At 41.4% G+C, this 18,784-nt stretch overlaps 1 protein-coding gene across 4 annotated transcripts in view; it reads right to left on the bottom strand.

Moving 5' to 3' along the window:
* The window catches only part of LOC149152518 (uncharacterized), a 124,064-nt gene that overhangs the window by 16,268 nt on the left and 89,012 nt on the right, over positions 1-18,784 (bottom strand). Inside the window, exon 3 of one of the 4 annotated variants that reach the window (XM_089437893.1) lies at positions 14,652-15,374. The exons of the other annotated variants lie outside the window; for them this stretch is intronic. The gene's annotated coding sequence lies outside the window, so the exon portion shown is untranslated. Of the gene's footprint in view, positions 1-14,651; positions 15,375-18,784 lie in introns of those variants that run through there. 4 annotated transcript variants of the gene reach the window in all.

An 18,784-nucleotide genomic window follows, 5' to 3' on the forward strand; every position in this document is an offset into this window, starting at 1 on the left:
GGTCCACAACCACCATGATGACTGACTTGTTCCCGGACTTTGGAAGACCTGTAATGAAATCCATAGAAACTTCCGTCCAAATTGATGTCGGAATGGGCAATGGTTGTAATGTGCCTGGAGTGTTGACGGTTTCCCCTTTGTGGCGTTGACAGACATCGCATTCTGCTACAAAAGTAAGGATGTCCTTTTTCATGCCTGTCCAAAAAAATGATCTTCTGGTGCGAGCATACGTCTTCTGAAAGCCCGAATGTCCTGCAATGGGCGATGAGTGCAATTCTGCCAAAATGCGACCTTTGAGGGTGGATGTTGGGGATATTACGACTCTGTCCTTGTAGCGAAGAATATCATCCTGCCACAAGTAGCCCTTGGTGGAATTTGGATCTACCCGCAATTGAGAAATGAGTTGGGATAGCCCGGGGTGTGAAAACCATTCCTTGCGAGCCTCTTCAATCCATTCTGGAATGGGGAGGGAAATTGCTAGCAGAGTACTTTCTTCCTCAAATTGGCGAGATAATGCATCTGCTACACTATTGTCTTTCCCTTTCTTGTAAATGATCTCATAATCATATCCCAGCATTTTGGCGAGCCATTTATTTTGTTGTGGGGAGGATAGGCGTTGCTCCAAAAAATATTTAAGACTGTGATGATCTGTGCGGATTTGGAAACGTCGCCCCAATAAGTAAGGTCGCCAGGTCTCGACTGCATGTAAGATGGCCATCATTTCTTTTTCGTAGGTAGATTGGCCCAGATTCCTCCCACTTAATTGTTGGCTTGTGAAAGCCAAAGGTCGCCCTTCCTGCATTAAGACCGCCCCAATACCGGTCCCCGAAGCATCACATTCAATGACAAAGGATTTGGTGAAGTCAGGTAGTGCTAAGACTGGAGTGGAACACATGGCGTTTTTGAGAGCGGTAAATGCCTGTTGTGCTTCTTCATTCCAGAAGAAGGAATTTTTCGTTAGGAGTTGAGTGAGGGGCTTCGCTATGCGGCCATAGTTGCGGACAAATTTACGATAATAGCCTGTGAGACCCAAAAATCCTCTCAAGCTCTTCAAGGTCTTAGGTTGAGGCCATTCTTGCATTGCCTGGATCTTTTTGGGGTCCACCTTGACACCTTCACGCCCCACAATGTGGCCCAAATACTCAACTTCTTCCATGCCAAACGAACACTTGGACATCTTGACAAATAATTTATGCTTGCGGAGCAGGTGTAAAAGTAGATCTACATGCTGAAGATGTGCAGCCCAAGTGCCACTATAGATGAGGATGTCATCGAAGAAGACAAGGACAAATTTCCTGAGATATGGTTTGAGAATGTGATTCATAAGACTCTGAAAAGTAGAGGGGGCATTACAAAGACCAAATGGCATGACCAGGAACTCATAATGGCCTTCATGAGTTCGAAAAGCAGTCTTGGGAATGTCGACTTCCTTCATGCGAATTTGGTGGTAGCCTGAGCGAAGATCCAGCTTAGTGAAGAATTGAGCCCCATTGAGTTCGTCCAGCAAATCGTCAACCACCGGAATGGGAAATTTATCTTTGACTGTCAACTTATTGAGGGCCCTGAAGTCGGGACACATCCGCCACTCCCCATCTTTCTTGAGCACCATGACCACTGGGGATGAATAAGGACTAATGTTGGGACGAATGACACCTGCTTCCAAAAGTTCCTTGATGATTTTTTCTATTTCATTCTTTTGGGTGAACGAATATCTGTATGGCCGCACATTTGGGGGTTGGGCCCCTGGAACCAAGGTGATGCTATGATCATGTTCCCCTCGCGAGGGTGGAAGCTCATGAGGCTTGTCAAAGACCGGCAGATGGTTATTTAAAATCTGTTGCATCTCAGGATGAATTGGCAGAGACTTGGTTTAAACGACCTGGATGGCATTAAATTGAGCTACCACTCCATGATTGCCCTTTTTTAACAACTTTTCCATCCGATGCGAGCTGATGATAGAGGGGGCTCCCGCCTGGAGTCCACGGAGGGTATGTGTGTAGTTGTTCTGCTTAAAACTCATATATAACTCCTGAAAATCCATTGTGATTGGCCCAAGAGTGCGGAGCCATTCAGCGCCGAGGACAATGTCGCAACCCCCCATGTGTATGGCAAACATGTGGGTTTTCAACTGATAATCCCCCATTTGAAGTTTTTCACAGCGGCCTTCACATTTCATTGTGCCCCCATCCGCAATTTGGACTTGGAAGTTAGAAACTGCTCATACAAAACAATGCACTGCTTCTGCGATTTTTTGATGGATGAAATTATGGGTACTTCCACTATCAATCAATACTACTACTGGGCGATGTTTAAGAAAACCCCTGATTTTGAGAGTTTGAGGGGAAGAAATCCCTGCCAACGCATGCAACGAAATAATTGGTTCGTCAGCCTCATGTTCCTCAAGTGGTGGATCTTCCTCTGTTGAGCTGTAGTCAGTGGCATCTATTTGAAAAAATTTGGGCTCCTTGCATTTATGACCTGGGGAGTATTTTTCATCACAGTAGTAACATAGTCCTTGCTTCCTTCTTTCGGCCATTTCCGCAGGTGACACCTTTTGGACCTTAAGTGTTTGAGTCGTGTTGTGAGCCTGTGGGGGACGACCTTTAGCGGGGAAATTTGGGCGACTGTATTGGGTTGCTAATGCACGTTCCACGTTACGGGCTACCTTGCAAGCCTCTGTCCAAGTGGGAGGGTGGTGCAGTAAGACTTGAACTTTGATGGCTTCTTTAAGACCACTGATAAAACATTCTGTGTAGAACACATTTGAGAGACCCCAAGTGCGGAAGGCTAAGGCTTCAAAAGCTGTAATATATTCATCCACTGTACTTGTCTGTCGGAGCTTAGTAAGACGACCCAAAAAAGAGTCCTCCTGTTCAAAGCGGTCTCGAAGAGCTTTGGTAAATTGGGTCCAAGTCTTAAAAGGTCCATGGCAACGTTGATGCCATTCCCACCATTGCCACCGCTCATTGTCCAAGTACATGCTCCCCAACATAAGCTTAGTCGCATCATCTAAGATATGATTCAGTTTGAAATACTGCTCCATTTGTGCTATCCATGCGGACGGGTGAGAACCGTCAAATTTATGCATATCCAACTTGGGAGGTCGCTGACTGGGTCGTGGGTGGGTGTGCCAGACGTGAGGAGAGTGGCTAGACTCACCCTCATTGTATTCATTGTCATTATACTCCTCCTCGTGGGCTTGCTCCTTGCCCTTCGGGAGTAATTGCTGGACCTGGAGACATAGTCCGGTAAGCTGCTTATTGATGGATTGGATGGTTTCTTCAAGTTTGTCCATTCTTTCATTGGCTGTCGCTTGAGCTCTAGTTTCTACCATACACCAACCTAATGAAAAATTGGGACCGCCTAAAAATTTTCACTAATAATTGAATGGTACCACCGTGCTCAGCTCATCATCCTGATTCTGATGGGCTAGATCACCAATAAGCGCCCTGGAAGATCTCAGACTTTTTTTTTTTTGAAAACTCCTAACGGAGTTTTACTCCTTCCTGATCAATACTGCAGTCGCCAAATCCTCAAAATGTCAATGCGGCCAAAAGTCCTGCGAAAATTATACCTCGGTATAGGAACCCTTCACAACAACTCCGATCTGGTGGATCTGAGAGATCTGAATGGCGGATCGGATAGCTCTGGGCGGCGGAACAGGTTGCTGCTGCGGATCGGCTGGCTCTAATAGATCGGAATGACTGATCTGCGAACTTGAGACTGCGGGACTGATGTCGGCTGCTGCTACACCCCGTTGCACCAGCGGATCTGGAATAGATGATGTGCGATCCCCCGATAGAAAAGGGAACTATGGTCTTGAGGAGTGTCAGGTGCTACATCGCAATATACATAAGGGTCTGGCAGTGGTACTCGGCCCAATGTTTCAGGGCTCTAACTAAGGAGGATCGACCGTACCCTTAGTCATACAACCCGACTACCCTATCGTACGGGGAAGTAATCTCTCTGAGTGCTGTTCTCGGTGTACTGTAGCCACAAGACGGCCGACGGTTTATCTATGGCGAGGTTTCAAGGGAGCCTAGGGGCTTCCGATATACCCAAAGGGTACGTGGAAGACAGTCCGTGCGCGGTTCTGTCTAATGCGCTACTACTCGAAGGGGTACCCACAGGGGTTACAAGGGAGTCCAACAGACGTGACCACCTCTTGTATTTCCTGCGTGCATGCCTCCCCAAATCCGCAGGTTTATGCGCTCAACGACAGATCTCGTGGTTTAAAGACGCCGGAACACGTCTCTAGCCAAAAAAAAAAAAAAAATTGCTAAGAATTGGAGATCCCACCGGCCCTGGAAAGTGCTCTGATACCACTTGTTATGCTCTTTAACCTGCAAAATGATACCCAATACAGAATATGCGAAGAAAAGATACCCAGAACACAGAATAGCAATGATTTTATTATTCAGAGAGTAATGTTCATTTGCCTCTTCGAGGGGGCAACCTCCAATAGAGCAGAGCTCGATTACAAAATAAGACACGATACTCCTCGCAGGGAGTGTCTATCCTTTATATATGACTCATACATGCAATACCACGGGCCAATACCGTGGGTTTTATTAATACCATCTATCTAATACTACGACCCATTTGCAACTAACTGTGGTCCCGTCATTAATTGCGGGTTAACCACTTACAAATATTAATATGGGCTTTATTGGCTCTTGACTATGACGTGATCCCATGACATAAATAAGGGGGTTAGGGTGGGACCCTAACAAGGGTTTATGATAAAACCCTAGCAAGATGTTGAAGTCTAGTATATAAAAGATGTGACCCTTGCTAATTATGAACCTAACTAGGTTTGAGTATTTGATGTCTAAAGCTTGAATGTTTTGATGCTTCCACTATAATAACATGATTTTGATATAGTTGACTTCATGCTTCTGTATATTTGTATTTGGTTGTACTTGCAATTAAAGATTTGTAGGTACATAATCTTCAAAATGTTGAAGATGTTCATAATTGAAGATGACTCGATAATAATGATGAGCATGATGAATAAAGGAAGCTATAAGAATGATGACGACTAAGATGACCTTGTTTCCATGACATTCCCAAAGAAATAAAGCCTTGAAAGATTGTAGCTTCTCCAATGTTATAAAAGAAGAAAGTTGTTGAGTTGAGAGGGAACTTGGATAGAAGAAAGGGTATATCTCCCCAGTTAAGAGGGAGGGCATATTATGACAGTCATAATGAATACCTTGAAGAAAGAATGAAACTGAAGAATGAATGAAAGTACTACAGATGGATGTTCGTGATTCATGAAGTTACAAACATAAGACTTGAAGGTTGTTTTTGGTGTTGCTGAAGAAATGAAAGAAGAAAGCTTCCGACAAGTTGTATTTGGATAACTGGATGATGATATAAGTAGCATTAAAATGATTGGAGACCCTGAAGGTTTGTGTTTACTTGTATACATATTTAAAAGGTTTATTATTGATCGGGGTTGTGATTGTGCAGGATCTCTCCGTAAAAAGGTTGAACGTTTGAAGCATGCTTGGATTGGTGGATATATCTGATTAGGAGAGATAAAGCATCTTGGGGTGACAAGATGCTTGGGAGGACATCTGGCCAACCTATGTGTTGATGTCTAGATCTCGAAGTAGGGTGGGTGGTGTTGGTCTTGGAGCTCTGACCTTGGATATGCACCTAGATCCTGGGTTGGTGTTAGAGCTTAAAACCCTGATGGCAACTAGAGTGGCTACAGCTTGGGTAAACCTTAGTCCCACCCCATTAGAGTACCCTGGTTCGGTATCTAATCTGTAGCACTGCATGTGTTGTGACTCTTCATAGAGCATATCATTATGAGATCTTCCATGTACCTCTATATATATGTAATTATGAATACCTCCCTAGTTAAGAGAGAGCGTTGAAAAATGTAACTAGTGTCGGTTTTCATAATTGTATTTGAGTCATGATATAATGTATTTATCAAATGAAAGAAAAAGAATTATTATTATGAAAGAAAAATTATTTATTAAGCATGGGTTTCATGCTTTATGATTTTATTTTAGGTCAAAGCATCCATTGTAGGATTCTAGGGTTTGTGTCAAGAGTCCTTGTCATTATGTAAAAGACCCTTCTTAGGCTTTACCTATCAAAGAAGAAATTTATTTTGATAAAATTAGGTCATTTAGGCCTCCTCCACCAAGTTGGCCTCAAGGAAGGACAACTTGGCCTCATTAAGGGAATTCGACCTCACAGATTCACTATATATTGACAACTATTTGACCTCATTTGAAGCATCAACCAAGAAGTTCGATCTGCAGTTGTTGGAGAAGGAAAGAGGGTGCAAAATTCAAGGAAGAAGGAGAAAAACCCTAGCAAAGAAGTTTGGAGACTGTTTTCTCTCTCTTGTGATCCACTCGTGAGAAATTTTTGAGTTGCAGGAGGATCAAACTTGCAAACCTGAAGTTGGCTCGAAATTTTGAAGCAGTAGAGGCCGAAATTCTGTCTTTGATGCAGTGTTGTTGTACTTCATCTTTGAAGTCTGGAAGGACAGTTTGAGGGCTGACTTGGTGGAGGAGGAAGGTCTTTGGGTTTGGTCTAAGGTCTTGGATTGTCTCAAGTTTTATTTGAATCTGATAGTGGAAGAGTTTGACTAGGTTTTCCCATATGGAGGGGTTTTAACCCAGGCTAAGTGCCTATATCTGGTGTCGTTAATCTTCATGTTTTGATTTGATGTTTGCTTGATGAAAAGAAGATAAAAGAAGAACATAAAGAAAGTTAATAAGACTACACAAATATCACAAGTAATTATCAATATAAGAGAATCTTTCTACCTTTCTAATTTTCTAATAGTTCGCATGGCTAACATATGGCAGTTTAAAGTTTTTGGGACAAAGCACAAATGCTGGGAAAAGGTGAGTCGTGACACGTGGCAGTATGGCAGCTTGACACGTGGCACTTCAAGTGTTGATGTCGCAACATGATAAAGCAACACATGGCACAATGTGGTGTTGAGTGGCAGCTGACATGGCACTGGTTAGTGATTGGGGGCAGGAGGTACGGCTGACTAGACCAAAGATTGGGTGTTGAATTGGTCGGGTTGATCGTTGATTGGTTGTTGATATGGACGATTTATAGGGCACCATGTGGCGTTGTAGAAATCCGACACGTGCCTGGGTTCATTGGTCAAAATTTTGCAAAGGCATGAAGGCCTCGATGAGATTTGAACCTACAACCTACTTCCCACAAAATTCGTTCTTTACCATTTCACCACAACCGTAGGTCTTGTTAATACATCGTGGTTGCTCATATTTATTATTTGATTGTTTATATGTTGGCAATAGGGGGTTGGCGAAGTCTGCCAAATCTGGTGGCTCCACCAGACTTAATCATCGAATATTGCTCCACCAAATGTATATACAGTTGGAACCACTGCCAAATATATATTAAATGGGTTTTCCATCTGAACTGCAACTAAATAAAATCTATCATTGGACTGACATATCCAAACGATGTAATAGCGCCATATATAATGGTGGCAATATAATAGTTCAACCAGCGTTATGGTTACAAAAAACACATCCACGGGAGCCACGACGGATACCACCAATGCTACAGTATAGGCTGCAGTTATACGTGTGCCAAATATAAACGACGCCAATCCATACAACGATGACGTGCCATATAATAATTTGACCACCACAAGAAATGTTGTAATGGAGAGCCAGCCATATAGAACTATGCAACAATTTATATCTCAGGGGGTCGAGTATAGTTGGACCGGGAGATTAATTGCTCTGGTTGTTGTAACAAATCGGCCACGGACTATGGATCAATTTGGCCACAAGATTATCACGGCTCCACCCTCGTTCCCATCATTGGACCGAGTTGCCACTATGTCATTCAACCGTGGGTCGTTGTATACAAAGTTTTATATGCAGAGCGCCATTGTGTTATATGGCTTTTGTTTATTTAACCGCGAATCAAAATATACCATGTGGGCGCAACACATTTGATCGAGACCTAAATTAAACTCAATGGACGGAGTTATGTAGTGGTTTGAATTTGTATTATAAATACCACTAGCACACCCATTTGGAGAAGAGAGACTATTTAAGTCTAAAGTTATATTTTTATGCCCACTTGTATTATGGTGTGGAGAGTTTCTTTTATGCCCCTTTGTGGAGAGTCGTATAGCGTTTATGCCCACCTTTGATTAGTGAGTGGAGAAGATTTATATAGCCCAATCTTATAATGTTTATATAGTGTGGAGATATTTTTGTCATAAAGATATTGTAGCCCACTTTTTATATTATTTTTGAGTGGAGAGATTTTATGTGCCCTTTATGTTAGTTAAGAGGAGAAGTGTTTTCGCTTCATTGTGCCCACTCTTAGCTTTTGAGTAGAGAATTGCTACTTTTCCCCTTTGTGGAAAGATCAACCCACTATTGTGGAGAATGGTTTCAAGCCCATTCTTTGTTGTTGAGTGGAGATTGTTGCCCTTCATGGAGAATTTGTTCGCTCTCATCAGTTGTTTGACTGGAGAATCTTGAGCCCCGTTTGGAAGGGAGAGTGGTCCTCACGCCTTGCTAATTGACGGCGTTGTCAAAGATTGTAACGAGTTAGCATTAATAAAGAAAGGCCACTCCATTTGGAGAGGACCCGGAGACATAGCAAAGGAGGTTTTGGTGAACTCCGTTATCAACCTTATTGTCTCTATTGCATTCTCTTATGTGATATTCTTTTACACGCTTTTTTCAAGAATTTTTAATTTGCACTTCTAATTAACCTTCATCGTCAGCAAGATCTTTACTGGGCTTGGATCAAATTTTGGTGTCAGAGCAAACTGACATTGCAGGTTGAGTGCAAGAATGGAAAGGAATATTGAGAGCGAAAGAATTCAGGAGTTGGAGGCCATGAATCAATTCCTACAAGAGGAGGTCATTAAACTGCGAAGGCAACTTGAGATTGTTGAGGAAGATAAGCGAAAGTTACGCTGCCTTCTTGAACAGACCATACAGGAGCGATTTGGTGAAGCCTCCACTATAGAGAAGGCAAGAAGCCTTGCAAGGCAAAATCAAGATGTTGGTATAGTCCAGCCTTGTGTGCATGACAATTGGGAAGCATCGCTAAAGCCTGATGTGCATGACAATTGGGAATCATCACCGAAGAGCAGAAAACCTGTAAAATCTTCCTTGGGCTTATCCCATTCTCCCTGTTCTCCTCGTGCAGATGACTCTTTTGGTGCTTTTGAAAAGCATACCAAAGGTATTGGGTGGAAGTTGCTGATGAAGATGGGATACTCAGACAAATGTCTTGGTGTAAATGGCCAAGGCATTACAAGACCTATCGAGATGGTAGAAATACCTCGATATGACGGTTTGGGTTTCGACAAAGGTTGTTCTAGTATGATGGAAGTGAAAAATTCTTCAACTAACGAACCCCAGTCGATGTCGACAGATCCTCCACATGATGTGTACACATCACGTCCGAGTAGTGACAGTGGAGGTGAATCCAGTTCTTCTGAGCAATCCTGTAGCAAAGACAACAGTAAAGGGTATGAATCTAAATCTTCCTTTGATGAACATTGTATTCAACATTTATGGAGCAAACACCCTTGCACATTTTGTCAGTCACCTAATCATTGTGTGGCAAGATGTAGAAAGAGAAAATCTTTGTACAGGAAGGCAATGGCAACCAGGAAACTAGAAAAACCAGAAGAGCACCACAATATCTACCTGGTTTAAAGGTGTTCAATCCCAAGAACAAGTGCAGGAACTACTGCACGCATTGTCACATCATGGCGCACTAGAATGATAAATGTTGGAAACTCCATCCAGAGCTCCACCAAAGCTCCAACAAGAAAATGAAGTAGGCATCGATCCAACATAAGGATGTGGAAAAGGAGGACCTTATAGCAATTCCTATGGCAGAGTGTACACCTAGTCAACATGAGGAAGCAGAAAGGAAAGGGAAAGCTATCATAATTGCAAACTCTGGTCCCAAAAATGTACTAGCACTAATCCAAATGGGATGTTGCGGTAGAAAAGGAGGTATCTATGGCCACTGTTCTAGAACCAACCCTCGAAGAAGTGCAGCGAAGAGAGGAGAGCCCACTAGCTCAATTCAGCAAACGATGGTCAGCCTATGTGCATGGTCAGAGGCAAAAAGTTATGTTTGGCATACGTTGTAAAGACCATAGTGTCCTATTTTAAGCTTATGAAATAATGAATATTGTTTGTAAGCTTTTGGAGACCAAAATCCCTTTTTGTAGGATGATCTAATCCAGGAGGATCTCAAAGAAGCTCAAAATTTAAAGTTGTCACAATGTCTTGGAACTGGCGCCAATGCGTAAAGCTCGGCGAATTGAATCCAAGGAAATTTGAACAGCCTCAAACAGAGTTCGTATGGGTGAGATATGGCAGTTTAAAATTTTCGAGAAAAAGCATAAATTGGGCAGAGGGACACGTGGCAGCATGGCAGCTTGACACGTGGCACTGTAGGTGCTGACATGGCAGAATGAAAAAGCGACATGTGGCATGTGTGGTGTTGAGTGGCAGTTGACATGGCACTAGATGGTGATTGGGCTTCCACATGGGCAGGTGGTACCACTGATTGGACTAATGACTGGGCGTTGAATTGGCAAGGTTGATTGTTGATTGGCTATTGACGTGGACGAGTAATAGAGTGCCACATGGCACTGTTGAAATCTGACACGTGGCCTAGGTTCATTGGTCAAAATTTTGGAAAGGCACAAAGGCCTCGGTGAGATTCGAACCTCCAACCTACTTCCACAAAGTCTGCACTTTACCATTTCACCACAACCACAGGTCTTGTTAATAAATCGTGGCCGCTCATATTTATTATTTGATTGTTTATATGTTGGCAAAAGGGGGTTGACGAAGTCCACCAAATCTGGCAGTTCCGCCAGACTTAATCATCGACAATTGCTCCACCAAACGTATATACAATTGGAACTACATCTGGACCACCGCCAAATAAAAGCTATCATTGGACTGACGTATTCAAACCATGTAACAATGCCATATATAATGGTGGCAATATAATAGTTCGATCAACATTATGTTACAACAAACACATCCACAGGAGCTACAATGGATACCACCAACGTTATGGTATAGGTTGTGGTTATAAGTGTACCAAATATAAACGATGCCAATCCATACAATGACAACGTGCCATATAATAATTTGATCACCGGAAGGAATGTTGTAACAAAGCACTAGCCATATAGAACTATGCACCAATTTATATGCCAGGGGATCAAGTATAGTTGGACGGGGGTATTAATTTCTTTGGTTGTTGTAACGAATCGGCCACAGACTATGGATCGATTTGACTGCAAGATTATCACGATTCCACCCTCGTTCCCATTATTGGACCGAGCTACCACTATGTCATTCGACCACATGCCATTGTATACAAAGTTTTATACGCAAAGCACCAGTATGTTATATGGCTTTCGTTCATTTGATGGCGGATCAAAATATACTATGTGGGTGCAACACATTCGACCGAGCCCTGAATTAAACTCATTGGACCGAGTTATATAGTGGTTTGACTTTGTATTATATATACCACCAGCAGGCCCATTTGGAGATGAGAGACTATTGAAGTCTAAAGTTATATTTTTACGCCCACTTGTATTATGGTGTGGATAGTTTCTTTTATGCCCCTTTGTGGAGAGTCATATAGCGTTTATGCCCACCGTTGATTAGTGAGTGGAGAAGATTTATATAGCCCACTCTTATAATGTTTATATAGTGAGGAGAGATTTTTGTCATAAAAATATTGTAGCCCACTTTTTATATTTGTTTTGAGTGGAGAGGTTTTATGTGCCTACTTTATATTAGTTAAGTGAAGAAGTTTTGGATTTATTGTGACCACTCTTAGCTTTTGAGTGGAGAACTTCTACTTTGCCCCTTTGTGGAGAGATCAACCCATTGTTGTGGAGAATAGTTTCAAGCCCACTCTTTGTTGTTGAGTGGAGATTGTTGCCCTTCATGGAGAATTTTCCTGCTCTCGTCAGTTGTTTGAGTGGATAATCATGTGCCCCTCTTGGAAGGGAGAGTGGTCCTCATGCCTTGCTAATCGACGATGTTGTCAAAGATTGTAATGAGTTGGCATTAATAAAAAAAGGCCATTCCATTTGAAGAGGACCCAGAGCCGTCGCCAAGGAGGTTCTAGTGAACTTCATTATCAACCTTGTTGTCTTTGTTGCATTCTCTTCTGTGATATTCTTTTGCATGCTTTTTTTCAAGAATTTTTTATTTATACTTTATTTAACCTTCATCGTCAGCAAGATCTTTACTATGTTTCAATCATCTCCCCAGTAAAGATAGTATCAGCGCCACTAGGCTCATAATCCCAAAGGTCATTGACAAATCTCGACCATGGGCCTTCTTTAATGGAGCCTCATTGGGTGAGGACAACAGATGTGGAGGGGGTGTGGTTCTTCATTTATTGGAGACACATACTTTCTCTATAAAAATGGGTTTGGGGAGTGGTACAAATAATTTTGCTAAACTAATGGCTTTGAAGCTCCTTCCACTGTTTGTTAAAGAAGAAGGATGTAGCACTTTACAAATCTTTGGTGACTCCATGATAATAATAAATTGGGTAAATGGGATTCAAAGATGCCACAATGAACAATTGTTACCTTTGTTAGGCGAAGTGCTTCTTATCAAAGAATCAAGATAGTTTTGACACTATAAATTGTTGCCATGTCTATAGGGAACGAAACATGACAGCAGATGCAATGTCTAAAGCAGGTATACACATGGAATATGGGAGATGGAAGATAAATGAACAGATGGATTCAAAACATTTTGAATACTTCCACCGACCATTCATAGAAGAAAACTTACCAACACCACATCATTTCTGAAAATGTTCACCTAGGAGACAAAGAAAAAGTAATTTGAAAATATTGTGATATTCATCTTTCTTTTCATTTGTATTTTCAGCAATGAATTGTAATAGATACTTGTTAACTTATATGTTTTCACTGTTCAAAAAAAACAGACCTGTGGAACTCTTTCAGTAGTTGGCCAACAGTTTTTTGCTAAAAACATAGTAATTGCTCCCACATGAATGCAAATAATTGTATGCATCTGCAAAATGTAATTATGTCTCTATTTTGAAATAAAATGATGATTTTTTTTCCATGATAACAAAAATAAATAATAATAATAATAATAAAAGCAAGAACAAAGACTTTTTTCAAGTGGACATTAACCCCTCCCCCCACCTCCCCCATTGTCTCAACCTTCAAACAACAAAAAAGAGCATACATAACAAAAACCTGCAAAACATGGGAATCAAAATTGTATAGTTATTATCCCCCATTACTAAAACATACTATGCAGTTTTTTGGCATGCACTTCATAGATAATATTTGTCATGATCTGAATGTCGAACTAGTAATTGAATATCTTTTTGGAAGGCTTAGTGCCACATCAACACTAGTTTCGACAAGGGATGTCCAAGCATCCTAAAAATTATCAAAGCAATGTCTCCCAAAGTCCCCATTTTCAAGGAGGGACATGCAAGAGATGTGAGGGATGTTGCCACCTTAATCCACACCTGGGATTGTTGTGGAGAAAGTCCTTAACTCCACTTGGTGTGGCCTTGGGGGAAAGTTTCGAGTTGAGTTTGTCACTCAATTCTCAACTCCTCTGTATATGCATACTCCTAGCGAAGCCAAGGGCGTTGGACCCCAAATATGTCTAAGGTTCAGCTAGCTCAAAGCTTGCAAGTTAGTTTTCTAGAGTTAACACTTCAAATATATAATATCAATTACAATTACAGGGTCAGTGACTACATGCAACCACACATAGCAAGCCAAGACCAGTGCCCAAATATAACTACTTGTTAAGGATATTCCAAGTGAAAATATAACTTTGCAAAACAACTTGGAAAGAAAACAAAATACCACAAGATAGATGTAAAAGTAATGCTGGCAATTTGCAACTTTAGCAAGTGCAATAAATGAGACAAGTGTTTGACAATGGAATAAATGGTCGTCAACTTGGAAAAATGCTCAAGTGATAAATGTGATACTTGTGAGCAAATAAAATCTACTTAAGATGAAAGACTCATTCCAAATGTGAACACATGAAACACAAACTTTAAATGATGATGTTGCTTTGTAGTGTACCTGCTTTGTAATGTGATGAGATTATCTTGGTTAATTTTAAGTAGCCTAAGCAAGTTTCAAAGAACTTCGTTTCCTTAGACCTCACCCTCGCCTGGGCCCTAATCTCATAGTGAGGAGTCAATATGGGATGGAGGGTATCTATCATCTACTTCAACCAACTTATGTTGGAAGTTGATTTGTTAGTGCTAGATTGCTATGAAGGAGAAGCTTAATTAAAAATAAATGACAATTGATAATAAAACCAACTAAGGAAATTGTAGAAATTAAACTAAATGAGATTGCAAGAATGATGTAAAAGTGAGTTAGTCTACTAACTGAAAGAAGAAAGCAATTGCAATAGAGAGATGAATGAAACAAAAGGATTTATCAAATGAGGTTAGGCAAAATCATTCAACATGTTAAATTTGCATATGTGAATTGAGATGAAAAGTTGGAAAAACTTAAGATGCATGAAAATCAAAGAACAAAATAAACACTCAAGCAACCATACAAAGGACACCTTACCCAATTGGGGAAAAGGGAAGCCAAAGGGAAAAATCACCAAGCTCCCAAAAGAATGTTCAATCTTTTATTAAGGTTTGATCCCTCTTGTTGGATGAGGGATAGAGAGGGTCCTTTGGAAGACAGTTTACAAGAATCTCCCTCAAATGGGAAAGATGCCCTTTCCAATCAAGTTACCAGAAAAATGAACACCCAAACCCAAACGTTACAATGAGTTTGAGTAGATGATTAGAAGAAAGTCAAGGCTCCCTTATAACAAATAAGAGCCTATTACGAAAGGGGTTTCCTTTTTTACAAACCAAGAGACCTCCTTGAATGATTTCACATGAATAGATAAACCTTGAAAGATGACAATATCACAATGATGAGGGGATGAAGGCTCCTTTTTAGGCTACTTGTCAAAGGTATGTGCAAATAGGTCTGCAAACTGCCTCCTTTTCTTTAAAAGAAATACCAAACAACACTGCTTAAAAGGCAGAGAATGTCTGTCCAAAAAAAGGATTTGAATTTCTGCCTTAAGGGGAAATCAAAGTCTGCTCGAAATAGCCCCAAAACTTTGTCCAGAACACACTTGAAATCTGCTCAAGAAGGTATGCAAACAATCTGTCCTAGGGCCTGTCAAAGATCTCCTTTTTCTGCCCAAGTGGTCTGCCTTTGGAGAGGTTTAAAGTCTGCCCAAAGTTCTGCAAATATCAGCCTTTGAAAAAAATCAGTGGGCAGCCTTCGATTTCTGCCACAAGACAGCAGAATGTCAGTCTATTTGTTAGCCAATAAACACTACAAAGTCTAATATGAAATAAGAGCACCAAACCAAAAGATAGCAAGCAGACTTAGGTAGATTAAAAGTTACTTCAAATTATTGCTCAAAGGGAACAAACAAACTTGTTCCTCTTAGAGCAAGTCTGACCACTGTTGGGACAGTGGTCTAGTGTTACACCTAATGCTTTGATATTCAATGATAAACCTAAAAAGTAACCAAGAAATGATTTGAGATTTATGTGATGGAGAGAAGCAAATCTTGAGGGGCTCAAAGACCTCTTTTTGTTGATCTTCTGGAAAACTTGGATGGCATTTATCAGCTTTGAATCGAGGATCCTTAGCCTTCTTGGAGATGGATGGTTTAGCCAAAAACTTCACCACCTTCAAGTATGCAAGGCAACCTATAACACTTAAACCACAACACTTGCAAAACAATTGATTAGTGAACCCTTGAAACTTCACTCATATGATGGCAAGGATTGGCTTATTGTTCAACCAAGAACACATAAGCCTAAGCCAAGCCTAGGATATGAGCAAGTGTCAAAGAGGATATCCAAATAATTGGATTCCTCTCCCCTAGGCAACAGTGCCCCTATGGGCTAGGCTACCAAAAAAAGAACTTGCAAGGAAACAAATAAATCATGAACACAAAGACATATGAACCATTGAAAACAATACAAATGTTACCTCCCAAAGCTAAGCACAAGTCCACAACCCAAGTGAATAAACTTCAAAAGCCTTTATATTATTGATCAAACAATGAGGATACAAATGAGCAGAGTTTTTCCAAGCACTATGCATCCAACCATGAGAATGAGAGAGCCCAATGAGCTTATGCAAATTCAAGAGCAAATCCCAATGCAAATGAGCAATGCCAAGTGGAGAAGGATGAAGATCCCAATGACCAAGTTGAGTTGCTAAGTGGAAAATCAAATTGTTGTGTATTTGTCTTTGCTGGCCAGCGTATGGGTGACTGAAAGAGGCAGCGTACTAGCCTTCATCTTGTGCGATTTTTTTGAGTGTTACATGTGTGAAGAGGAATGAAGATAAGCAGGAACATATCCCTTAACTTAATGGTGTCAATTTCCATGAAAACTGCCACCTAACTTATGTGTATTAACTGTTATAGGATGCCACTGATTTTGGGACTGTGTGTGCACTGAGTGAAGGCTGCGTGAGGACTCCAAGAGACTGTCAGCGTGTGGGCAGTTAACTACTGATAATTCCAAGGTGAATCCATGTAGATCTAAGTGGAGACACACCTCACTTAAGAACTGAACTAAACTGTCCCTAAAATCCGTGATCTCTCCAAGAGATATTTGACCATGAACTGATCTCCAAATCTGCATGTATCTTCTCAGGCTGCCTGCATATGCAACTGTAGTGGACAAGTGATATTCACATTGGCTAGTACTGGGGGACAAGGTCTGTCCTATGTGGCAGTGATGTACTCCCTTGACTAATTTTTTTAATCCGTGGTGGTAAAGGACTCTCAGCCTGCCTAAGTGGGAAACATGGACCCCCTTTTTGACTGCCCGTTGACTTGGCCCACTATACCTTATGGTCATGAAGTGGCTACCATGTCACTTATTTTGTCCCCCACTCAATTGTTTTTCTTTCTTTTTTTGTCTTTTCCTCCACTAAGCCAAATCACCCTGCTTGCCTTTTTTGACTTTGGAAAACACAATAAATATTTTCCAAATATTATTTTTTTCAATTTCTTTGCCACTTTTGCCACTTATATTAGGAAAAGTGGGTTTTGAGGGGGTAATATTCGTTTTCCAACCCCAAAAGTGGGTGTTAGGATAATGTCATGGCTCTGAGGATAAATTTCAAGTACTCACATGCCCCTGGCATTTCCTAGGACGGCTTATTTACAACTTATATAAGGAATTACTCCAAGAGAAGATGAAGTGTTAAGTGTAATAGTCAAAAGATGATCCACAAAATGAGTCCCTCCTTTTATATTTTCTCTCCATCCTTCTAGACTCCTTTTAATATTATTTTATTGGTGGGGGCCATTTTCCACTTAGTTACTTTTTCCACCATTTTAATAAAATAATAATTTGCCGCCAATCTGCAATAAAATAATACTTGCCACCTTTCTCCAAAATACTAGTTGCCCCTTTTAATTAATATTACCAAAATTGGGCAAAATTCCCATGCTCACAAAATTGGGGATATTACAGTCCTCCCCACCAAAAATTGCTTGTCCTCAAGCAATGCCTGAACAAGCACTCTCTCTATCAACTGACCCAAATGGCTACTATAAACGATATCAAGGTCCCAAATGTGCCACTGAATCATTGTTATCCCCAACACTATTCTGTCACAAAGGAGTCCCTTGATACCAGGGTCCCAAGCCATCCTGATCAACGTGAAGCACCCCTTGCTCCACTCACTGTCCAACCTGGTACAGGCACCTGAAGCCCTCTGCATACTGTCAGTAAGTAGAGCATCATGATAATATAAAGTCTTGATCAACTCGTCGTGCAGCTGCTCTACTGAATCATCCATCTCATCTACTCCAAGGGTGGACTCCTAAAGATACAATCCAACCACGATGGAGATGAATCCTCGCCCACATGAGCTTCCCCTAATCTCCTCCTACTGATCATCCCTCCATGCTGGTGAAATCCCCCACGCCAACAACGAATCACTAAAATCCAATGGAAGATCGGAATGATCTCCCCCTATCGAAACCAGCTCATTCCTAAGGGTAACTGAACTGTCAAATATTGTGATGCCAAGGTCCCATGCCCATTGCGGGAAGAAATTGTCAACTGACCCTGCGACACTTTGGTCATGATTGACTACCCAACATGCTCGTACTAGAGCCTCCTGTCTTGTAACTCTCAGCCATAATATATGTGATGATTGAGGTTAAGCACAACCTGCCCAAGCGACTCAACAATGCCAGAGCCTATCACTCCCTAGTTGGCCCCAATCCTGAGCAACAACCTGCCTCGCCATATGATGAAGACCTCAATGATCCCTCGTGTGTCAACTTGAGAATGAACCAGATCACCTGCTATCCATCAATCAACTAGATCCCATAGCCATACTAGAGGCCCACAACTACTAATCCTCACTGCCTACTGCAATGACATACAACTAGCTATTGGGACTCCTTTGTGTCTTGTCTCTCACCCCTGTATGTATCTAATAGATGGGCACCAAGCATCAATAAATTGTCCCATGTATGACAAACTACTCTACTCCTGCCAGACCACACAGCGAAATCTACTATCAAAGCTCCTGATGATGTACCTGGATACTGCCTTGAGCCCTTGGCATCCTCCTACCAATGAGGAATACCATCCCCTGTACCTCGTGCTCACATAACACCTCAGGTTGTCCTGCCGATAGTGCACGCTGCAG

The sequence above is a fragment of the Pinus tabuliformis genome, chromosome 9, assembly GCF_031772625.1.
Source record: "Pinus tabuliformis cultivar Carrire ecotype Pingquan chromosome 9, CPIR1, whole genome shotgun sequence".
Classification (NCBI taxonomy): Eukaryota; Viridiplantae; Streptophyta; class Pinopsida; order Pinales; family Pinaceae; genus Pinus; species Pinus tabuliformis.